Source organism: Barbus barbus (assembly GCF_936440315.1).
Source record: "Barbus barbus genome assembly, chromosome: 14".
Lineage (NCBI taxonomy): Eukaryota > Metazoa > Chordata > Actinopteri > Cypriniformes > Cyprinidae > Barbus > Barbus barbus.
In genome coordinates, this window is record NC_136742.1 from 19,006,476 (window position 1) to 19,032,611 (window position 26,136).

Here is a 26,136-nt window from a genome sequence, read left to right on the forward strand (position 1 = left end):
CGTTGGCCGACTTGGTTTAATCCACAGATTTAAACGTAACGGAAAGAATTAGCTTTAACTCTCGCTATTTCCTCAAGTCTGACATTATACATAATCCCAGCTCCTTTTCCTGTGCATAGCAGCAGAAATGGCAGGTGCCATCCTTCATTATCCGAGTGCACTTAAAGCACTCTATACAGTCTTCTGATGAGGCTTAATTGGACACATCCGGACTTTAAGGTAACAGCCATATAATGCATTTGCATGGTGTTAGAATTTATTGTTGGCTAGGTGCTGTGGTGGTCGATACTGTTGCTGTGTGATGGAGACCCCCTGAGGAAAGGGGGAGTCATGCTAATGAAAGCTTTAGGTCATTCCACTTACCATGGACTGGGCCTAATTAAAGCTCAGCCTTTATTCAGGCCTGAAGTCCTGCTGCTGCCGCTGTTTCACTTAGCTGCTATTGTTTTCATGATGTCCTCTGTGACAAACAAGTGGAGCTGCAGGGGTGATGCCACCGTGGCCTGGGGATACTCATTGACTAGACAGTTCACTACCTACAGTGCTTTTCCTTTCATTTGCATAATTGTGTAAGGAACACAAACCACAATTTTCATAAGCTTGGCATAAACTTTAGGAGGAAACAAAAGTCAAAAACAAAACGGCCAATCTACAACAGCTTATAACAAAAGCTTGGGCTTCCTACTACCTCATGATACAATACACATTGTGACACATGTCATGATACAATACGTTGAAAAGCATCAGAATACCAGAACTGGATTGTGACTGAAACTGCCTCAATTGTGCGACTGAGACCCAGCATGTCTGCAGGTTTGGTTTTAACTTCTTTTACACAGAATTGTTAGACACAATTTCAGTGCATAACTAAACATCAATTCAAGGATCTACATGATCAATACAATATAGTGAGATATAGTAATGTCAATGTGATTATTAATATATTATGCAACCTTATTACTATTTTTACTTAACTTAAAATGGTCACCATTTGAGTGCCAATTATGTCAGGCTCGAAGACTAGTTCATTATTATTGCATTTCAAGACATCATTGTCATCATCTGCAGAGATCCTCATTTTAAAATATTGCTTGCATTACCATCTCTGCATTTATATACAGGTATTATTATTCTGAAAGGAAAAAGCAAACAAAACTCAGAACACGTTACAAGCAATATTCATGACAAGCCAATACATTTATATTTATTGGGTAGGCAAGATGAATATTAAAACCTTCAGTGATATGCTCTGCATCCTCCTGTTTCTAAGGCAATTAAAATGAGACTGACAAGTCCATGTTTAATGACTGTGAGAAAAGTTATAGTGGGGCTCTTGGGTAATCCCTCTTCGGAGTACAGTGCAGGTCCACAGGGCACAAGCCATGTGATTCTTTGACAGATGTACGGCTTTGTGCCACAAAAAAAGCCCTAAAAGAAAGGCTTGCTGCTAAGCCTTTTCTCAAATGCCTTCATCCATGCAGCTAACATCCTAAGAAAGGGTCAAGTCATTCCTTGACTACAGACATCTGGGCTGCTCCACGCAAAACAAAACAATTAACTGCGGGGGCAGGGACTTCTCAATACATCTCTACAGTGAAGGAACACGAGGCAGCTCAGAAGCACGCTGCAAACTCTGCCTCAAGGAACGAAAAGTTCATCTCAATAGATGGCTGTTTCCGTGAGCTGACTTGGCAGGAGAGATGTTGACAAAATGCTGCCGAGGACATCCATTTTAGAGAAAGGGGATTTAAAGTTGAAACATACCATTTAAATGGCACTTACAGTCCAAAATTGCAAAAATAATTCTGTGCATCACAATAGAAGATATTGTCAATATAAAAATATTTTGAAAGTCAATGAGAAGTCAATTGGATACCACTGACTTTTGCAAAAAGGTACAAAAGCTGTCACTGTGGCGGTCCCCTTAAAAGATACTAATATGTACCAGGTACTAATTTGTACACTTTAGGTGATAATATGTACCTTAAAAAGGTACTAATATGCACCCTTTAAGGGTAAATAAGATACGAAAGTGTACCTTTGGAAAAGTTACCACCACAGTGACAGCTTTTGTACCTTTTTTTCCTGAGAGTTTAGACAAAACCAGTCAAACATTTTTGTAAACATCTTTTGTAGGGGAGAGCGGGGCACAAAGTAACGCGGGGTTAGTTGTAACACGTTTTTTAAATATTTCCGCACATGCTAGCATATCCAAATTTACAGTATTTACTAGTTACCATATCAACATTATATAGAGAAAAAAAAGTGCGCCAAAATTCAGAAGTCTTTTGAAGATAAATCGCTGAACATTTATTTTACCATAGTAAAATTATACTTCTGGCTTAAGTAAATTTTTCATCTCAGTTTTTATTACTAATTTAAAATGAGAGAAATAAGCTGTTATTTTAATCTCCAATCTGTTATTTATCAGTTTAGATAACTAGCAGAAGACACTAACCGGTTTTAAATTAAAGTTGTGCAGATGGGGTAAGTTGTAACACTGCGTTACAATCTGCCCTGCCGTGCTATTCTATGACATTAGCGATGTTATTCACACTATTTACTTTAATACATTTTAATGAAAAACAGGTGAACAAAGACTGACAATCATTGTTTAATGTTCAGAAAATATTATTTCAAGATATGGAAAGCATTTTGGCTCGGTTATATGGGCCGTCCCAGGCATGGTTGCAATATGTTCATTGTCAAACTCAAAAATCAGATTACTTTTAATTATTAAAAAACGCCATTATTTTATTTAAAATAAATAATCATTTTATTTTATTGACAAAATATTTTAGTTTGTCTTGTATATTTTTTTCATGAGATCAGATAACATTTTAGGATGTCATATGGTCATGTTACAACGTGCCCCTCAGCTGTTACAATGTACCCCACCTACGGGGCATGTTGTCACATTTCACTTCCAATTTTTGAGGGTAAATAAAGAAAAACATATAAACTGTATTTATGAAACAAAGCGACATATTTGTACTAGACAAGTGTAAAATTACTGTGGATATAAAAAAGTTATACTCTGAACACGAAGTGGATTCACACAATTTGAGAAAGTCAAAAAGTGTTACTTTGTGCCCCGCTCTCCCCTACTGCACAATAAAAAATTAAAAAACAGGTTTGGAATGACAACAATGTGAAATATAGCTGCGAGCAGCGATGACGGGCCCAAGCCGTCAGCATACGCCACCCCGGTGGCATCGATAAAACGGTGCCCAGCGAGCACGCGCATCACAGTAACCCTCTGGCAGTTTGATTTTAAGGGATACGGCAATTAAAGGGTTAATCCAAACCATCAACTCTGTGAAACACACACACACAGAACAACATATAAAACTTGGAATTCTGTGAAAATATATTTTTCATTGATAGTTGATGTTAATGCATTTACTAATGCTAACAAATGAGAAATTATTATAGTTACCAAAGGTTTTAATGATTTATAAGCATTTTTTAATGATTTATTTTTCCATTAACTAACATGAATAATTTTTTCTAACACAAATGAATAAAGTAAAAAATATATTGTTAATATTTAATGTTATTTGTGAATTAACCAATGTTAAAAAACAACATTATTTAACTGTTGTTAATTTACATCATTAATAAATATATACCATTTAATGTTGATCAAAATCAATTCCAAAATGTGTTAATATATTATTACATTTTAATGTTTTATCTTTTGAACATGACTATTTTTCTAATATTACAAATATTTTGTTCATTGTTAGTTCATTGTAAGTTCATACTATCAATGAAGAATTAACATGCTGTAAAAAATATATTTTTCATTGTTAGTTCATGTTAATTAATGCATTCCCTACTGTTAACAAATGAGACTTAATTATAAAGTGTTATCAAAACCTTTAATGCTTTATAAGCATTTTTTAAGGATTTTATTGAGATGTTTAAACAGACCCTCTCTCTCTCTCTCTCTCTCTCTCTCTCCCCCTCCACACTCACTGAACTCACACAGTCAGTCACTCACCCAGTCACCTACCGCAAACATTAGAAGCACAGAGACAGGAGAACTCTGATAGTTTTTAAATGTTCTCCTCTGCATAGTGTATTGTAAATTCATGAAATTAATCACATCCTCAGACTGTATTGTTCTGTGTATGTAATTTTTTATGAAGTGTTTGGAAGCTGCTCTTAAAAGATAAAAAAAAAAGAAAAGTTTTCTCTTTTTTACTGTAACTTTAATAAATTGCCATTAAATCATCGTTCAAGATATCCTAAATCCGTCCGCAATTTAGCATCTTCAGTATTTTGGCATCATAAGAAAAAATGTTTGATGTGATTTACGTGTTTCTGTTTGGAGGAGCATGAATTTGTTTACAGCCTGTTTAAAAACAAAACCCACATTAAAATAAATATAGCCGACTTCCTGTTGGTCGTAGCTAATGACTGTAAATTAGAAAGTTGTCCGGATTAATAAGAACAATTTATGTACCGAGTTTGGGGTCTGTAGCTATCATTATATATATATAAACATTAATAATTATATACCATTTAATGTTGATCAATATTAATTCCAAGATGTGTTAATATATTATTACATTTTAAAGTTTATCTTTTGAACATGACTATTTTTCTAACATTAAAAAGATTAATAAATGCTTTAAAAAAATTGTTCTTTGTTAGTTCATACTATCATGGAAGAATTAACATGCTGTAAAAATATATTTTTCATTGTTAGTTCACGTTAATTAATGCATTTCCTAATGTTAAGAATTGAGACCTTATTTAATGATTTATAAGCATTTTTTAAAGATTTTAAAAAACAGACCCTCTCTCTCTCTTTCTCTCTCTCACCCAGCTCCTCAATCCACACAGTCACTCACACCCCACCCCACCCCCACCCCTCACTCAGAAGCAGGCTGGCAGGGAGCTCTCACTCAGCAGTCTAACAGCTTTCTGATAGTTTTTAAATTTTCTCCTAAGCATAGTGTATTGTAAATTCATGAAATTAATCACATATCCTCAGACTGTATTGTTCTGTGTATGTAATTTTTTATGAAGTGTTTGGAAGCTGCTCTTAAAAGATAAAAAAAAAAAAAAATTATCTTTTTTACTGTAACTTTAATAAATTGCCATTAAATCATCGTTCAAGATATCCTAAATCCGTCCGCAATTTAGCATCTTCAGTATTTTGGCATCATGATAAAAAATGTTTGGTGTGATTTCCGTGTTTCTGCTTGGAGGAGTATTAATTTGTTTACAGCCCGTTTTTAAAAAAAACCCACATTAAAATAAATATAGCCGACTTCCTGTTGGTCGTAGCTAATGACTGTAAATTAGAAAATTGTCCGGATTAATAAGAACAATTTATGTACCGAGTTTGGTGTCTGTAGCTAAAACTAACCCCCTCATTTTTGACAAAAGGTGGCGCTATAGAGTGTCTCTTCCACGCCCGTTTATGAGCTTTTTCCAGTGTCTAACTATCATTAATACTGATATGTGTGTTGAGTTTCATGACATTCTAAACATGTTATCTGCCTCAAAATCACCAGAAACGAATTTTCAACTTTGACACGTTGCCATGGCAACATAATTTTAGATATCAATATTCCCTTCACAGTTTTACATCGGCCGTGTTTTGACATTATTCTGGTGAAGTTTGAAGCAAATCGAGGTAAAAGAAGATGCTGAATTCAAAGCATTTTGAAAACGACACACTTCCTGCAGCCAGTTGGTGGCGCTATAACTTTCAGTCATAATAGTCACATCTATCCGATCGGCATCATACAACGAACAAATCACTGAAGTTTGATATACATCATACAATGTATGTGGACGTTATTAGGCATTTCCTGGGTCTCATTTTTCGCCATAACTTCATCGCCTCGCCACGGGCAAACCGTTCGACATATCAAAAATATCTTCGCAATTTAGCGTCCCCAATGTCTTGAGATCATGTTCACCTAGTTTGGTGGCAATCGTATGGAAATCCTCAGAGGAGTATATCAAATTCCAGAGCATGCGCTTTTTAAACAGCCCTGAATAGCCGACTTCCTGTTGGGCGGAGCCTATGACATGCTGCGCGGAAGTTGTTCGGCTCAATGAGTTCTATATGTGTACCGAGTTTCATATGAATACGTGCAAGTATGTGTGAGCTATACATCAAGCTTTCTGACAATTTTCCAGGGGGCGCCGTAGAGCCCCTGTGCCACGCCCGGGTCCCAGCCTCAGCGGCGTCCTAATGGCCGCAGGTTCCAACGTGCGTGCCAATTTTCGAGAGTTTTCGGGCACGTTAAGGCCCCCAAAAGTGCCCGGATGATTGAAAAAAAAAAAAATAAAATAAATATAGCTGCGAGCAGCGATGACGGGCCCAAGCCGTCAGCATATGCCACCCCGGTGGCATCGATAAAACGGTGCCCAGCGAGCACAAGCATCACAGTAACCCTCTGGCAGTTTGGTTTTAAGGGATACGGCAATTAAAGGGTTAATCCAAACCATCAACTCTGTGAAACACACACACACAGAACATATAAAACTTTAAGTTCTGTGAAAATATATTTTTCATTGGTAGTTGATGTTAGTTAATGCATTTACTAATGCTAACAAATGAGAAATTATTATAGTTACCAAAGCTTTTAATGATTTATAAGCATTTTTTAATGATTTATTTTTCCATTAACTAACATGAATAATTTTTTCTAACACAAATTAATAAAGTAAAAAATATATTGTTAATATTTAATGTTATTTGTGAATTAACCAATGTTAAAAAACAACATTATTTAACTGTTGTTAATTTACATCATTAATAAATATATACCATTTAATGTTGATCAAAATCAATTCCAAAATGTGTTAATATATTATTAAATTTTAAAGTTTTATCTTTTGAACATGACTATTTTTCTAATATAAAAAATATTTTGTTCATTGTTAGTTCATTGTAAGTTCATACTATCAATGAAGAATTAACATGCTGTAAAAAATATATTTCATTGTTAGTTCATGTTAATTAATGCATTCCCTACTGTTAACAAATGAGACTTAATTATAAAGTGTTATCAAAACCTTTAATGCTTTATAAGCATTTTTTAAGGATTTTATTGAGATGTTTAAACAGACCCTCTCTCTCTCTCCCTCTCTCTCTCCCCCTCCACACTCACTGAACTCACACAGTCAGTCACCCACCCAGTCACCTACCGCAAACATTAGAAGCACAGAGACAGGAGAACTCTGATAGTTTTTAAATTTTCTCCTCCGCATAGTGTATTGTAAATTCATGAAATTAATCACATATCCTCAGACTGTATTGTTCTGTGTATGTAATTTTTTATGAAGTGTTTGGAAGCTGCTCTTAAAAGAAAAAAAGAAAAGAAAAGTTTTCTCTTTTTTACTGTAACTTTAATAAATTGCCATTAAATCATCGTTCAAGATATCCTAAATCCGTCCGCAATTTAGCATCTTCAGTATTTTGGCATCATAAGAAAAAATGTTTGGTGTGATTTCCGTGTTTCTGTTTGGAGGAGCATGAATTTGTTTACAGCCTGTTTAAAAACAAAACCCACATTAAAATAAATATAGCCGACTTCCTGTTGGTCGTAGCTAATGACTGTAAATTAGAAAGTTGTCCGGATTAATAAGAACAATTTATGTACCGAGTTTGGTGTCTGTAGCTATCATTATATATATATAAACATTAATAATTATATACCATTTAATGTTGATCAATATTAATTCCAAAATGTGTTAATATATTATTACATTTGAAAGTTTATCTTTTGAACATGACTATTTTTCTAACATTAAAAAGATTAATAAATGCTTTAAAAAAATTGTTCTTTGTTAGTTCATACTATCATGGAAGAATTAACATGATGTAAAAATATATTTTTCATTGTTAGTTCACGTTAATTAATGCATTTCCTAATGTTAAGAATTGAGACCTTATTTAATGATTTATAAGCATTTTTTAAAGATTTTAAAAAACAGACCCTCTCTCTCTTTCTCTCTCTCACCCAGCTCCTCAATCCACACAGTCACTCACACAGTCACTCACACCCCACCCCACCCCACCCCTCACTCAGCTGCAGGCTAACAGGGATCTCTCACTCAGAAGCAGTCTAAGAGCTCTCTGATAGTTTTTAAATTTTCTCCTCTGCATAGTGTATTGTAAATTCATGAAATTAATCACATATCCTCAGACTGTATTGTTCTGTGTATGTAATTTTTTATGAAGTGTTTGGAAGCTGCTCTTAAAAGATAAAAAAAAAAAAAAATTATCTTTTTTACTGTAACTTTAATAAATTGCCATTAAATCATCGTTCAAGATATCCTAAATCCGTCCGCAATTTAGCATCTTCAGTATTTTGGCATCATGATAAAATATGTTTGGTGTGATTTCCGTGTTTCTGCTTGGAGGAGTATTAATTTGTTTACAGCCCGTTTTTAAAAAAAACCCACATTAAAATAAATATAGCCGACTTCCTGTTGGTCGTAGCTAATGACTGTAAATTAGAAAATTGTCCGGATTAATAAGAACAATTTATGTACCGAGTTTGGTGTCTGTAGCTAAAACTAACCCCCTCATTTTTGACAAAAGGTGGCGCTATAGAGTGTCTCTTCCACGCCCGTTTATGAGCTTTTTCCAGTGTCTAACTATCATTAATACTGATATGTGTGTTGAGTTTCATGACATTCTAAACATGTTATCTGCCTCAAAATCACCAGAAACGAATTTTCAACTTTGACACGTTGCCATGGCAACATAATTTTAGATATCAATATTCCCTTCACAGTTTTACATCGGCCGTGTTTTGACATTATTCTGGTGAAGTTTGAAGCAAATCGAGGTAAAAGAAGATGCTGAATTCAAAGCATTTTGAAAACGACACACTTCCTGCAGCCAGTTGGTGGCGCTATAACTTTCAGTCATAATAGTCACATCTATCCGATCGGCATCATACAACGAACAAATCACTGAAGTTTGATATACATCATACAATGTATGTGGACGTTATTAGGCATTTCCTGGGTCTCATTTTTCGCCATAACTTCATCGCCTCGCCACGGGCAAACCGTTCGACATATCAAAAATATCTTCGCAATTTAGCGTCCCCAATGTCTTGAGATCATGTTCACCTAGTTTGGTGGCAATCGTATGGAAATCCTCAGAGGAGTATATCAAATTCCAGAGCATGCGCTTTTTAAACAGCCCTGAATAGCCGACTTCCTGTTGGGCGGAGCCTATGACATGCTGCGCGGAAGTTGTTCGGCTCAATGAGTTCTATATGTGTACCGAGTTTCATATGAATACGTGCAAGTATGTGTGAGCTATACATCAAGCTTTCTGACAATTTTCCAGGGGGCGCCGTAGAGCCCCTGTGCCACGCCCGGGTCCCAGCCTCAGCGGCGTCCTAATGGCCGCAGGTTCCAACGTGCGTGCCAATTTTCGAGAGTTTTCGGGCACGTTAAGGCCCCCAAAAGTGCCCGGATGATTGAAATAAAAAAAAAAAATAAAAAAAAAAAAAAAAAAAAAAAAAAAAAATAAATATAGCTGCGAGCAGCGATGACGGGCCCAAGCCGTCAGCATACGCCATCCCGGTGGCATCGATAAAACGGTGCCCAGCGAGCACACACATTACAGTAACCCTCTGGCAGTTTGGTTTTAAGGGATACGGCAATTAAAGGGTTATTCCAAACCATCAACTCTGTGAAACACACACACACAGAACAACATATAAAACTTTAAATTCTGTGAAAATATATTTTTCATTGGTAGTTCATGTTAATGCATTTACTAATGCTAACAAATGAGAAATTATTATAGTTACCAAAGGTTTTAATGATTTATAAGCATTTTTTAATGATTTATTTTTCCATTAACTAACATGAATAATTTATTCTAACACAAATGAATAAAGTAAAACATATATTGTTAATATTTAATGTTATTTGTGAATTAACCAATGTTAAAAACAACATTATTTAACTGTTGTTAATTTACATCATTAATAAATATATACCATTTAATGTTTATCAAAATCAATTCCAAAATGTGTTAATATATTATTACATTTTAAAGTTTTATCTTTTGAACATGACTATTTTTCTAATATTAAAAATATTTTGTTCATTGTAAGTTCATACTATCAATGAAGAATTAACATGCTGTAAAAAATATATTTTTCATTGTTAGTTCATGTTAATTAATGCATTCCCTACTGTTAACAAAAGAGACTTAATTATAAAGTGTTATCAAAACCTTTAATGCTTTATAAGCATTTTTTAAGGATTTTATTGAGAAGTTTAAACAGACCCTCTCTCTCTCTCTCTCTCTCTCTCCCCCTCCACACTCACTGAACTCACACAGTCAGTCACCCACCCAGTCACCCACCGCACACATTAGAAGCACAGAGACAGGAGAACTCTGATAGTTTTAATTTTCTGCTCTCCATAGTGTATTGTAAATTCATGAAATTAATCACATATCTCAGACTGTCTTGTTCTGTGTATGTAATTTTTTATGAAGTGTTTGGAAGCTGCTCTTTAAAGATAAAAAAAAAAAGTGTTCTTTTTTACTGTAACTTTAATAAATTGCCATTAAATCACCGTTCAAGATATCCTAAATCAGTCCGCAATGTAGCATCTTCAGTATCTTGGAAGCATGTGAAAAAATGTTTGGTGTGAATTTTTGGTTTCTGCTTGAAGGAGTATGAATTTGTTTACAGCCCGTTTAAAAAAAAAAAAAACACATAAAAAAAAAAAATAGCCGATTTCCTGTTGGTCGTAGCTAATGACTGTAAATTAGAAAGTTGTCCGGATTAATAAGAACAATTTATGTACCGAGTTTGGTGTCTGTAGCTATCATTATATATATATATATATATATATATATATATATATATATATATATATAATCATTAATAATTATATACCATTTAATGTTGATCAATATTAATTCCAAAATGTGTTTATATATTATTACATTTTAAAGTTTATCTTTTGAACATGACTAATTTTCTAACATTAAAAAGATTAATAAATGCTTTAAAAAAATTGTTCTTTGTTAGTTCATACTATCATGGAAGAATTAACATGCTGTAAAAATATATTTTTCATTGTTAGTTCACGTTAATTAATGCATTTCCTAATGTTAAGAATTGAGACCTTATTATAAAGTGTTATCAAAATCTTTAATGATTTATAAGCATTTTTTAAAGATTTAAAAAAACAGACCCTCTCTCTCTCTTTCTCTCTCTCACCCACTGGCTCAATCCACACAGTCACTCACACAGTCACTCACACCCCACCCCACCCCCACCCCTCACTCAGCTGCAGGCTGACAGGGATCTCTCACTCAGAAGCAGTCTAAGTCTAACTCTCTGATAGTTTTCAAATTTTCTCCTCTGCATAGTGTATTGTAAATTCATAAAATTAATCACATATCCTCAGACTGTATTGTTCTGTGTATGTAATTTTTTATGAAGTGTTTGGAAGCTGCTCTTAAAAGATAAAAAAAAAAAAGAAATGATCTTTTTTACTGTAACTTTAATAAATTGCCATTAAATCATCGTTCAAGATATCCTAAATCCGTCCGCAATTTAGCATCTTCAGTATTTTGGCATCATGATAAAAAATGTTTGGTGTGATTTCCGTGTTTCTGCTTGGAGGAGTATTAATTTGTTTACAGCCCGTTTTTAAAAAAAACCCACATTAAAATAAATATAGCCGACTTCCTGTTGGTCGTAGCTAATGACTGTAAATTAGAAAGTTGTCCGGATTAATTAGAACAATTTATGTACCGAGTTTGGGGTCTGTAGCTAAAACTAACCCCCTCATTTTTGACAAAAGGTGGCGCTATAGAGTGCCTCTTCCACGCCCGTATATGAGCTTTTTCCAGTGTCTAACTATCATTAATACTGATATGTGTGTTGAGTTTCATGACATTCTAAACATGTTATCTGCCTCAAAATCACCAGAAACGAATTTTCAACTTTGACACGTTGCCATGGCAACATAATTTTAGATATCAATCTTCCCTTCACAGTTTTACATCGGCCGTGTTTTGACATTATTCTGGTGAAGTTTGAAGCAAATCGAGTAAAAATAAGATGCTGAATTCAAAGCATTTTGAAAACGACACACTTCCTGCAGCCAGTTGGTGGCGCTATAACTTTCAGTCATAATAGTCACATCTATCCGATCGGCATCATACAACGAACAAATCACTGAAGTTTGATCTACATCATACAATGTATGTGGACGTTATTAGGCATTTCCTGGGTCTCATTTTTCGCCATAACTTCATCGCCTCGCCACGGGCAAACCGTTCGACATATCAAAAATATCTTCGCAATTTAGCGTCCCCAATGTCCTGAGATCATGTTCACCGAGTTTGGTGGCAATCGTATGGAAATCCTCAGAGGAGTATATCAAATTCCAGAGCATGCGCTTTTTAAACAGCCCTGAATAGCCGACTTCCTGTTGGGCGGAGCCTAAGACATGCTGCGTGAAAGTTGTTCAGCTCAATGAGTTCTATATGTGTACCGAGTTTCATATGAATACGTGCAAGTATGTGTGAGCTATACATCAAGTTTTCTGACAATTTTCCAGGGGGCGCCGTAGAGCCCCTGTGCCACGCCCGGGTCCCAGCCTCAGCGGCGTCCTAATGGCCGCAGGTTCCAATGTGCGTGCCAATTTTCGAGAGTTTTCGGGCACGTTAAGGCCCCCAAAAGTGCCCGGATGATTGAAATAAAAAAAAAAAAAAAAAAAAAAAAAAAAAAAAAAAAAATAATAATCCTTAGAAGAACAATAGGGCCCTGCGCCTTACTGGCTTGGGCCCTAATAATCCTTAGAAGAACAATAGGGCCCTGCGCCTTACTGGCTTGGGCCCTAATAAATGAGTAACTGATGTGCAGTGTTTTACAGTAACTATATGAACATCACATCTGTTTCAAAATCATATACTTTAGCAAGACTGTATTGATTAAACCACCATCCATCTGTTTTATAAAGACCGTTACATAACTCCAGCTCTCAGATGTCAATCTATCATTAGGGCCAAAGCACCACATATGGTCTTTTAATACTGTGTTTTCAAGCCCAGGTCGATGTGAGTGAAGTTCAGAGAGCAGCAGTGTAGCTGCACTTAAACGTCTCTGAATGTGTGTGTCTAGGTGAGAAGACTTGGGCACTGCTTCATTTCCCACTAATGCATTTCCTATACTCTTTCAGTCAGCAAGGGAGAGCGAAAATGAGATCTGAATCACCGCTCAGAGTTAAAAATAACCAAGTCATGGTCAAGCATGCATTTCCTCTACTTGAAATCTCTATATGCACTTCTGTTGCGTGACGTAAAGTCTCCAATAATTGCTTTGATTAGAGAAATACTCACTGGCATTGTTAGTGACGCATCACACGAGGAACAAAGCTCGCGTTCCTCCAAGTTGCCAACAAATCCTACAGAAGGCTCAGTAACAGACATTTTCTCCTCTAGCACTGTCTATTGAGATCAGAGGAATGTTGCAGGCACACAGGACAAAATGACTGCTAATTACCATCATTACACAGCAAGGCCGTTACCGCCACTGCATCCTTGTTTCTAAGGCAACAAGACAAACAGAGGATGCTGCCTCACGGTTTTCACCCACCTGAGAAAGTCAGGCAGGTGTTGTGAAATTGGGCATCAAGCCAGTGAACGAGAAACAGAATTTTAAACATTTGTCACCAGATGTTATTCCCACAGACCTGTTCACGGTTCAACACTAGGGATGGGACGATACACCTATCTCACGATTCGATACCATCACGATACTTGGGTGCCGATACAATACGTATTGCGATTTTTTAAAGAATTTCGATTCTACATGTATTGTGATTTGATATTGTTGTGTGTTGCGATTTGTTTTTAACTCTAAACCATGGGAAAAAGTTGAATGATACACTTAATATACAGACTGTCACAATTAAAAAAAAAAAAAAAAATCTTAGCAGTTACTACTGCCGATTCGATATTACAATTTATTGTGATTTTTGTTTGCTTATTAAAGACTAGACAATGGAAAATAGTTGATTATACCCTTAAAAAGGGGCTGTATATGATGAGTCATATTAAAAACAATGCATCACATCTTTCAAAACTTTTATTTGAGGAGCATACACGTACACAGTGTATATTTAAAGTATGTTTTACCAAAACCCTGAACTTGCACATGAATATAATAGTCAAATGTTCAACAAAATGAGCAGGAAAAAAAACTTTCTGAAATAAAATAAAGCGCTATGTTATTTTGCGGCAGTTGGGATTCATAACGTGAACACGCGATATTCGCCTCAATCGCATCTTCCGCGAGCAGAAAATTTGCATGACTCATTCTAGCACAAGCCAATCAGTGAAGAGCTTATTGACACATCTGATTGAATCAGAAAATGGAAGAGAGCTTTATTGTAGCCTGTTATAGCATATAAAACAATTAAAATCAGTTGTAGTGGTAGTTGTATTTTATTATGGCTACAGAGATGCTGCTTTCATTAAAAAAAATAAATAATTACATCAGTGTATATACAGTAATAAATGTAACACACAATGCAGGATCCTAACGTTACTCATCCTCCTCTGGATGGTGCTGTGAACCCAGACACGTCGGCGTTTGGCTTTCCATCATATTTGGGACTTTCACAATAGGTACAAAACAGCGATCGTAGTTATCTCCACCATGGCGAATGTTTTTATTCGCGCGAGTGACAAAAAACATCCCGCAAGTAATCTAGAGCGAGTGACACGATGCGTATTTCTGGTGTGAACACACCATTACGGGTTCGGAACGATATGAGGGTGAGTAATTAATGACAGAATTTTCATTTTTGGGTTAACTATTCCTTTAACATAATAATCACTTAATGAAATATGCAAATATAAGTTGTAAAATTGACAGACAGCATAACATGCCATCCAGTAAGATCTGAAACATGTCACTATGTTTTTAGGGTGAATTTCTGGCCACCACAGCTGCCATTTTTTAACTGTAAATTTAACAGAATAATTTGTAATAGTGCAAGTATGACCAAATGTTTATCAAGTAACACTTCAATTTTCCCAGCTTTTAAGAACTGAGTGAACCTTTTTTTTTTGCAGCCTTGCCAGTTGACATGGTGATTTCAACTTTGTATGAACAGACTGGCATTGTGAGGGAATGATGGGATCGGAATGATGCCAGGAGTTCAAAGGGAGTAAGAATTTTAATCCAGAGAGGAACATCTGAATTCTCAACATCTGAGATTAAATATGAAGGAAAACACAGATAGCATTACAGTATTTTAAGTATCTTATATAAGGTTCATTACCTATATTGAGTATTACAAAAGAATGCAGGGAACTTTATGCTCAGCTGAACTGAACCTGTACTTAACCTGCCCAGGAGCACCTGAGCTGTGCAGTACAAGTTGCCATGGTAATCTGCTTCTCTCAAAAGTGAGCCACTGCAGTGACAGAGTCAATCCTGTACTTTTAATTTGATAACTCAAATTATACCTGCTAGTGAACCTACACACATTATTTCCATTAAGGCTCACAGCTTCTTGTTTTTACAAAAAAAAAAACAGATTTTTCAAATCAGGTTAATCAGTTTAATCTGCATATCATAAATTGTGCTGCTATGAAGGTACAGGGTACTTCAAAGTACACTTCCTAAATCAGTTTCACTTAGGTACAAGGTACACTGGTCACTTAGGTACACTGCTCCGGGTGTGTGTTCACTGCTGTGTGTGTATGCATGTTGGATGGGTTAAATGCAGAGCACGAATTCCGAGTATGGGTCACCATACTTGGCAGTATGTCACTTCACTTATTTTTATTACTGATTTGATATTAACGTTTAATATACAAAAAAAATAAAATAAAAAAAATAAAAAATCCAAACAGGTGCCATTTTACCTAACAGTTTTAGGATTCTAGGCACTCCTGGGTTTTTAAACGTTTCTCATTTTCTGAGAAAATGCCCTAACAAAACTTCCCTATAGGCATTACCATTACAACAGACAACGAGTTGCCTGTGAGATCCCCTTTACTGCTGTCTGTGGTTTCTGAATTACAGTAACCACATAGCCAGACACACAAACACATCTGTTCACAACTCTGAGGCAAAGAAGCAACAAAGCCACAGAGTAAATGTATTCCACAGAGAGTAAACACACTTACAATCACCCAAGGGAAGTAAACTAATTAAATTTGGTCAATCGCTAAGTCTAATATTCACTTCAATATTCAAACTAATAATTGAATAAAAAAAAAATAACCTAATATATTTTAAATCAATAATATAATAATAAAATATTAAAAAGTTTGGAACAAACCACTATAATCTGCTATTCCACTGCATAACTAACTATCTATTGTTCTCAAATCTGCAGCGCTCTGATCAAAGCAGGTTCAAATCATTCACTGGACCTGAATGAAAACAGCCCACTTGTTTTGAATGAGTGTGCACCAAATGCAGCTTGTCATCAGAGTGAATCACTCTTTTCAAAACATCTGAATGACAATGGAAAAAACAGTCGCTCCTGGAATAAAATCCCTCAGGAAATGATCACGGAATGATATTATTCATGAATATGGCTGCATTATGTACAGAAAGTGTGTGTTAATAAAGGATACATTCACAGATGTTAAACCAGCTTTGTATTGTTACAATGAGGGTAGTACAAGTAAATGAACAATGTGATGTGACTTGTACCAAAAATATCCCCATTTATTTGTATTATAGCAACAGTCAGATCAGAGATACCAAGATACCCAAAGTATACAGTAAAATGCTCAAAATTAGACTAGCCGAGTTAACAACATAAAACCCACAATCTCGCTCTCAGCAATATAGGAACATCTGTAAATAGCACGCCCCAGTTTGAACTAACGTGTGTCTGACAACAAAGATGCACAGCCTTTCATTCCCCTTTACCCAAATAATCATTAACCTTCACTTCCTGGTGACAATGTTTGCTTTGAGTCACAGAAAACCTAAATTCACACGCACACGAAAGTGTGACAAGGGATGCAGAGGGTACTGGGGTATGCACATTTGATTGTTCTTGTGTTTGCTGGCCTTCGCTACAGCTCAAAGGAATGACCTCACCTCCATTGAGTCCAGATCCCTCTCACTCATTCCACATGGCCAGCCTCGCCCATGACCCTCTGCTCACACCTTTTCAAAACAGCATAGCAGACTTCCTGCTGGAAGGGTTACAGAGTTTAAAATAGTTGCAACGGCAACAAAAATAAAAAGAGAAAATCTAATTGCCATCAACAACAAATGAGAAAATTTGATTTTAATCGATATGCACTTTATCAGAGTGCATCTCTACAGCGCATTCCAGTGTGTCCTGCACAGCTATTCAGCATCAACAAACGTATGATGTATGAAACACCAACAAATGACTCATCGAGCCAGTTCTTTTTAATGAATCGGTCTCAAATTCAGGCTTTCAGTCTAAATCAGTCAATCAATGCAATGCATCATCCACAAAATTGAACTTGGGCATACACAGTAGTGCTTGTCAGAACCTTTTAATGTTTAGAGATTCGGAGTACTTTCTTCAGTTTGGATAGAATTAGAAAGGTCTGGCATATTCCGATTCAAACAAAGGCTCTCTGACCCTGTGACAGTTTTTGCTAAAGAACACCACGTTACTACCCGACTGCCACGAAAGCAGTGTTACATATGACATTGAATTGATTTCACATGGAGATATTCGGTTTCCTGGCAATGCATTCACTTCAAGAGAGCCAGTAAGAACTCACCGGGTCAGCCAGAAGTTCTGCTGATATCAGCATATCAAAGATAAAGAGCAATGTCCACACACAGATCAAGAAAAAGCACTGATAATAGACTGCTGCCAACACAAAGTTTATAAGTCTATTAGCACAGCTACATCTTTAACCACAAAACCACTTAGCCCTGGTGCAAATCCATTACAGATTTATCATTCACAAACACTAACACTAAAAGTGGATTAAACAGTAACAATATCACAATAGGCTGGAGATCATTATAAGCTGATTAACACCAAATAAAATAAGCTTACATTAATGGTGTGTGAAGGTCTTAAATAAATCTTAATAATCCAAATCAAATTAAAACTCAACAGAACTTTTATATACTCGATGAAGCTGTGAAAATACTGCTGCAAGGTGAGGTCAAACAGATAACATACACTGCAAGCTAACATGTTACTTCACCTAACCATTAACCAGGGGTGCAAACTCGTCAGGAGTGAAAAAGGTGACAAACCAAGGCAAGTTTATACACATAGCACATTTCACACACAATGGCAAATCAAACAGCTTTATAGGGAGAAAATGTTACACAATGCAAAAAATGCTTTTTACAATTTTTGTCTTGTTTCTAGTCCAAATATCTAATAATTCTTAAATCAAATCTTTTTTTTTTTTGTTCAGAAAAATATAAGTCAAAAGTCATAATCTTGTTTTCGGTTTGAAATAAGATTATTTTGCTTACCCCATTTGCAGATTATTTTGCTTGTTTTAAGGAAAAACTCAATTTGGACATTTTTTTTCTTCTGAAAACAAGACTATTTTTACTTGTCTAGAAAATACTTCTTGATTTAAGAATTTTTGGATATATTTGGACTAGAAACAAGACAAAAAAAAAAATGAAAAAAGCATTTTTTGCAGGGCACCATTCAAGGATAAACCCCTTTATATGATTAAAAGACGTTTGAGCAGGGTGCGAACTACGGGGGAGTTCTTTGCAAAGGGTAGCGAACTAATGTAGCGATAACGAAACTTACAATCTTCATAGCTACCGTAACAGCAGCCTCACGCAAAAAAAATAAATAAATAAATATATATATAAAAACAGCAGCCTCACGTGGTAATCACCATTTAAACTGGAACACCATAATTTACAGCAGATACAAATGCATTCCGTCCGAAATATGGACAGTCGCCTGCAGCGTCTAAAAGTTAGGCTTCAGGAGTGAGATTGGTTGGATGAGGGAAAGAACATTAAAGTAAGCCAATCAGATGCAGAGTAGGGCATCTGATTGCCAACAGGGGGGGAAAAAAAATGCTACAGGTGACATGACACAGGTATTAAATAACAAGTGGGTACCCTTCTGAACATAATTAGGCTCTTAATCGTTTTTTAAAGCTGCCTCACCCTGTGTTTATTTTAAACAGGCTGAAATGACACAGATTGTATGCAGGTTGCATAAGTTAACATGATGAAATAATTAAACTATCTACCAATTTATTTGACCAATTTCAACTACACAGCCATCACATCGTCATTAGGCTTGCTGCGATAAGACTGTTGGCGGTGATACCAGTGTTATGGTCACCGTTTTTTTTTTTTATAGTAATAAAAATCCTTTAGCCTAGTTCAGTTAGAGAACAGACACTACAATTAAAACTGAATGTGGCTGCTTGATGCAGCATATCGAACGAACGGATATCAGATTTCAGACTGACAAGAAGAATGAGGTGAGAGACAAGACGATGGCAGAAGAGTTTCAAAACTAAATGTAAAAGTGCCCATTTTAAAAATATTTTGGATTTTGAAAAGCCTGTTGACCTGCCATTTATTTAAGGTAATATTGGAAGGGTTTTTTTTAACATTCGTTTCTCATTTATTTGGTTTCCCCAGTATTTGCTGATTTTGATTTTATTTAAATTGTGTAATTTTTCCCCATTATTTTACATAAAGGTGTATGCAGTCCGAGCCCCCAAACTTTCTTTATCATTTTGTTAATAAACGTTACATTTTATAATTACTTGCTCCTCAGTCTTTACTGATTTTCAGTTTTGTATAGGCTACCCATTTAAAATTTGTTATTTTATATTAGGCATATAACATGGTGTATTTTTATTCGTTTTGTTAATAAAAGTTATATGTTCTACGTTGTATTTTGTTGTTCCTTTAATTGAATTCAAGCAACTGATGCCGAATTGACGCTAATTTAAAAGTCAAAATGCGCACTGAGCTTTTACAAGCCATTTAAAAACGAAGGAAAACAAGGAAAAGAGGGAAAACTCAAACGACCCCCCCCACCACGGTAATACCGGTATTACCAGTGTCGTCACACGTCGATTAACCGGTGGGAAAATTTCCTCACCGTCACAACCCTAATCCTCATCATTGAATGTCAGTGCTTATAATCTATCCATTTGCAACCAGAATACTAGTCTGTTAGCAGTTAGTCTGAAGCCGGTGATTATGTCATTAGAGAACATGGTGACTTGTTCATGGAATGTTTTGTAAAACACTGTAACCACTACCACAGCGTGGATGTAGGCCGCACAGAAACAAATGTAATACATAGGAAGACCTGCCTGATACATTCCACTCTATTACAACAGATTCTAAAGAAGAACAGTTGAACTAACTGACCAATAAACCTAACCGCAAAGCTGTTACTAGGAAACCACAGTGTTCAAAATGAGATTAGGTTTAAAATAGATCAGAAGGAATCTTGAAAGGCTTGAAGAATATGACATTGACAAGCTTGCATTTATTAAACGGCGTTATTTCATCATGAAAGTGGATAAGTGACTCTCCTTAAGATGTTTGCTTGAGATATTGTGTCAGTCCCTAAAAATCTTCCATCTCATAGGAAGGTGAATCACCACTGATAAAGCATTCCAAGCAATCCTGACTTGAATCCTGGCATTAGGTTTACTTTTTGATAGGAAAAAAACGACACTACTTCAGAAAGGCTCAATACTGAGAGTCTCGAATAAACTGCATGAATCAAAAACATAGTAAGAATCCTGCATCTCAAATTCCTCAGCGCTCATTTCTCACCTTCAGTTTTCAACAGACTGCCTACATGACTCATGGCTGCATAAATCTGAGGCTACAGCCTGCATTAAGATGGAGCCCAAAGTGGTAGAGGAGACAGGACTGTAATTATCGAGTCCAAAAGTAAGATGGGCGCCTTCAATACTAATTTCAGCATTTGGGTGCCATGTTAACACCCATCCTCTCTAGTGCAAGAGGCTGAAAATCTCTGCTCTCCTGCACGGAACACAACAAGCGCCGTTAGGCAGATGGCGAGACAGTTGGTGGGAATATCAGCGATAATGCAGATACATTCTGAACCTTCAACTGTTTCTTTGCCATTCATCAGATCAGCATCAACAGTTGCTGCTTCCAGGAAGATGGGAGATTAAATGAGGTGGCAGAACAATATGCTGGAAATTAATACTAGTTGAAACCACCAGTGGCTGATGTAAAAGAAAATACTAATTTACCTTTCTAAGAGTATGCAACTTCATGAACTAAATATAGCAATTTGGGTGGGAAAAGGTCCTTTCCTTTTCCTGTTTGTGACAAAGCTTATGTCATAGTCACCTGTGGGCACTTATTTGGATTTCATTTGCACTGACTCTCTTGACAGGAGTTTTCAGCCAAAAGAGAAAATTCTCTCTTAATTTACTCACTCTAAACCCATAAAATCTTTGTTCATCTTCAGAAGACAAATAAATGTTTTTGTAATACTCCAATCACTTTTGTCCATCTATTGAAAATCCATGCAAACCAAAACTTTCACCCATCAAAAAGTACAGAAATTCATTATAAAATAATCCCTATGAATCAAGCAGTGTGCATGTGCAATAATCAATGTTTATGTGAATAAAAGCCTAAATTTAATCGGTTCATCACAAAAAGCAAACATGCAAATTTTGTTTAGATTTTCAATGGATGGCATAAAATTATGAAAGAATGTTTATCTTGTTTGTGTGTGTTCCGAAAATTCAAGAAAGTCTTATGGGTTTGGAACAACATGCAATATGAGGTTGAGAAAATGATTACAGAATTTTCATCTTTGGGGTAACTAACCCTTTAAAAAGCTGCCCAAATCCAAAAGCAATGTGGATTTGGATATGTGTGATGTAAAATTGCTTCAGAGAACATAAGTAGAACTGGACAAACCCAAAGATGAGGCACTGCATCATATATTCCAGTGCAAATCAAGTCTCAAACATTAAAAAAAAAAAGGACCATTAGATACTGTCTGATGATTGGATCTCATCTGATGCAGACCGGTTACAGAATTAGATTTGGATGATGTCTGTTGCCAAATCTTGAAAAATATACTTGCATAACCAAACAACTGACATGATTTTACATAAACCAAACTTCCATAGCAACAGCATATATAGAAGAACAACAGGAGAGCCTGTTAAGTGCTCAACCTCGCACATAATTTGTTAAGCCTGAGGCAATGATTAAAATTTATTTGACCAACCTTAATCCAGCAGTATCTATAGAATCTGGAGCCACTCTACATGTGAAAAACTCTTGATAATCCCTCTGCTGCCAATCATCCACCCAGGCGTCTTTTTCCCCTCGCACATTTCCTTTTCTACATGTTTCACAACATGTGCGTGTCCACCTACACACTCCCTTTCAATACGCTATTTAATATTGGAAATGCAACACTGCCTGCAGATAACTGCATCCTTGGCATTCTTAGATAGAGGCTGGGGAAAGAAAACATAAAATCTAAGTATGTTTTGCACAGAAGGAATAATATCTACTTGATACTGACTTTAGCAAAATCAAGTTATTAATACAACATTGTTTACGTCTAAAAAAGACATGTAGCTGGCGATGTCTATATAACAAACTGAGAATGGGATGCATGCTGTTCCACAGGTGGATTTAACAACAATAAAGTGAAAGTCTGAAGGTGGTCAACTGAAAAAAAAAAAAAAAAAAAAGTGGTCAGATTGTCTACTTTTAGTCAACCACACCAAGACTAAACAAAAAGTGTCAGTCCTGTCAAAAGACACTGCAACATCAGCATCTCAAGGACATGATGATGCCACGCAAAGTTCCACCTTGGTCATTTTTAAGGTCTTGTGATGGTCTGCATCTTCCATACATCTAAAGTTAAAAAAGGGAATGACAGAAATCACTTCAATTAGGGACCTGCTCTTCAAACCCACCCCCACACGAACTGCATTTAGAGCCTGGCCAATACACAGTGAGCACACACCACCCACACAACGAAGAAAAGACATGCAAATGACAAATCAGCAAAGCCCTTACTGGGAGAAAACTGAGTGAAGGGCCATTAGTCAACCTACAACACAGACCTCAAAATTTCGACGTGACAAAATGTTATGCATAATAAATGCAATGCGATCTACAGCCCAATGACTCCTCCAGTTGGACACCTGATCTGACTCTCAGCTAAAGCAGCAGATTCCATAGATATTAGCGTCCGGGATGAGTCTGTGATGGCCAAAAATGCTGCTTGGTAGGCAGCTCGCAAGTTTTTTTAAACACAGCCATTGTTCTCAAATCTGATAGATAGATAGATAGATAGATAGATAGATAGATAGATAGATAGATAGATAGATAGATAGATAGATAGATAGATAGATAGATAGATAGATAGATATACACTTTTTGATCAATTAGTGTGCATAACTTCTCAGATCATATGTGATTAATAAGAATTTCTTTAATGAATTCTATAAAGATTGCACTCAAAAAGCATCAACTACATAAAGAAATCCATATTGGCATGGCTAGAAAAAAAATCATAACATTATTTCCATGACTTTTCCAGGCCTGTAAATCACACTTCAAAATTTCACTTTTTTAAAAAGAACTGAAAAGACAAGAATTTAAGCATTTCTGAATTATTAACCAGTTAACCTTTACCAAGCAACTTCTGGCTTAATAATGCAAAACACACGAGTCAGATTTATGTCTTTTCATAAGTTGCCATACATATTATTAAATTCTCTTCTGGACTGATGCAATAATGAAGTTGTGACATGCACAATCCATGTGATGAAGTTGCTCGGCTGTCAGCTGAAATCGACGGTGTTTCTGTGTTCTGGAGTTAAGAGCAAAACTCTTCAACTATAACGTTAATCATACCATTTTCACCTTGCGTTGTCTTGTTTATCAGGCTGAGACCGAATAATCACGACACATAGGACCACGGTTTATATTTACATTCTGCCTGCTATCGTGTTTTCTTCTGATAATCAGGTGAGCCGAGATCATTCGTTAACCCTCGCAACTCGCTGGAGAGATCAAACGAGCATTTTAGCGTGTGCTTTCTTCGAAAAAGCACATCCGTGGACCCCTTTACAGATACAAGCACGGTTCGGAGTTGGCATGAACAGTTAAATCACAGACATCTTACGAACTCACCTTCTTCCCTCTCCACCTCTCGTGCGGTCTCTTCTCCCACAAAATCTTGCGATAAAAGTCCGACACAAGCGTCTCTCCGCCTCGTAAGCGGAATGCAGTCTGCGTGCGGCCGTTATTCCTGCTGTTTTCCCGTGTGTCGCGGGAGATTTTTCAGTGTATTGGTGTATCTACTCCAGCAGCACTACCGCTGGCCCCAGCGTCTCGTTCACAATTATTCAACTTCGAAGTTCATACAAAAGTTGCTGCTCCGCCTCGCGCTGCAGCTGCTGATGAACCGCTGCTCCGCTTCGCTTTCAGGAATCTCGCGATAGCTGAGCGCAGAGGGGAGCGTGATTTGAGGCTTTATCTGTAGGAATGGGCCCCCTAAGGACAGGGTTGCCGTAGCAACAGCACGGTTATCACGCGACTGGTACTCTGTTGTCTTTGACAAGAGTAGCTGGGTTGACCTGTCCAACATGTGCTTTACTAAATCTGTGTATTGTGTTAGTAGCATTGGTGACATGTTTTATACAAAGCATAATGATTAACAGTTTTATTACTAAGTGCAGTTAGTGTTTTACCTCACTTGAAACCAGTTTAACCTGTTGTACTATGAGCATTTTAAAATGATCTTTGCTATTTGCAGTGTTGGGAAGTAACAGAATTGCGTAATTTAATTACAAAATAAATGTTACTGTAATCTGTTACATAGAAAAAAAAGTGTAATTAAATTACAGTTACTTATGAAAATGTTAAAGATTACAAAGGGGTTACACATACAGATTTAGTTGCTTTCTTTCCCAAATTGCATTGACTGCTTTAAAATATGAGACACCAGTGTTTCAGGAGTTTAGAACCTATTTGGGTTTATGTATATATGCTTTATTTTTTATAAAGTCATTGTTAGATGCCAGTGTTTCTTGTCGTAGCTATGCAAAGATTTGATTTCAAAAACAGTATCATAACTATTAAACTATGATTTTAAATATGTATTTAACTTCCGAATGATCTCAAAATCAGTCTGATTTTGTGGTGGCTGTGCTTTGAAATTAAATCAATATAATTTTAATTTAAGTGATGAAGGATTTTGAAAGCCTGACAGTAATGAAGGTTGTAATAAGGTTAACCCTGTCTGGTCTAAATGATGGAAAAAAGTAATCAAGTAATCAGTTGCATTACTTTAATAAAGTAATAGAAATAGATACACTACTTATTACATTTTAAATAGGATAACTTGTAATCTGTAACCTATTACATTTCCAAAGTAACCTTCTCAACACTGGTTATTTGTAACCAATAGTGCTTGATAAATGTAAACACAACAGGAAGTAGTTTGTGAAAAACATAGTGTGAAATGGGTTTATTTTCAGACAATAATAAAAAAAAAAGTTTGCACAACTTAAAATCTATACCAGGGTTCTATATCTATACCTCTGCTTCCTCAAATCTTTCCCTGGAGGGACAATCTGCTGCCAACCCTGCTCAAACCTGTGATCTTCTAATGATCTTGAAGACTCTGATTAGCATGCTCAGGTGTGTTTGATTAGGGTTAGAGCTAAACTCTGCAGGAGTGGACCAGATTTGAGGATCCTTGATCTAGACCATCGCAAGTTGTTTTTACCATAAAAATTTGTGTCTGAATATAAACGCAAAATAAAGCCATTTCACATATGTTTTACACAAACTGCCAGTTTATGCCTATAATGTCATCCAGCTACTTTTATGATGACTATTCCACTGAAACCGTCAAAACTATTTGGTTGCAAATAATTAGATATTAATTTTAATGACAATATGCTAGCGATTGTTAAGAGTTAAAGCTCTGGTAACTTGACATAGCAACCTTAGGTGTTATGTAAATGATACAAGGTGCATGCTTAAATGTATAAAGTGTAGACGTTAATAATAATAAAGAATAAGTGGGTTTGTTCATACCAGTACATGTTTACTCATGCCTCATAACTGTTCCAAAACCGTTATCGGAGTT

The 26,136-nt window shown here is 36.0% G+C and overlaps 1 protein-coding gene across 1 annotated transcript in view; it reads right to left on the reverse strand.

The window, feature by feature from the left end:
* The window catches only part of LOC306880671 (signal-induced proliferation-associated 1-like protein 1), a 99,367-nt gene extending 74,902 nt beyond the window's left edge, over positions 1-24,465 (reverse strand). The window contains exon 1 of the mRNA XM_079434364.1: positions 24,171-24,465. The gene's annotated coding sequence lies outside the window, so the exon portion shown is untranslated. The remainder of the gene's footprint in view (positions 1-24,170) is intronic.
* Positions 24,466-26,136: the final 1,671 nt, after the last annotated feature.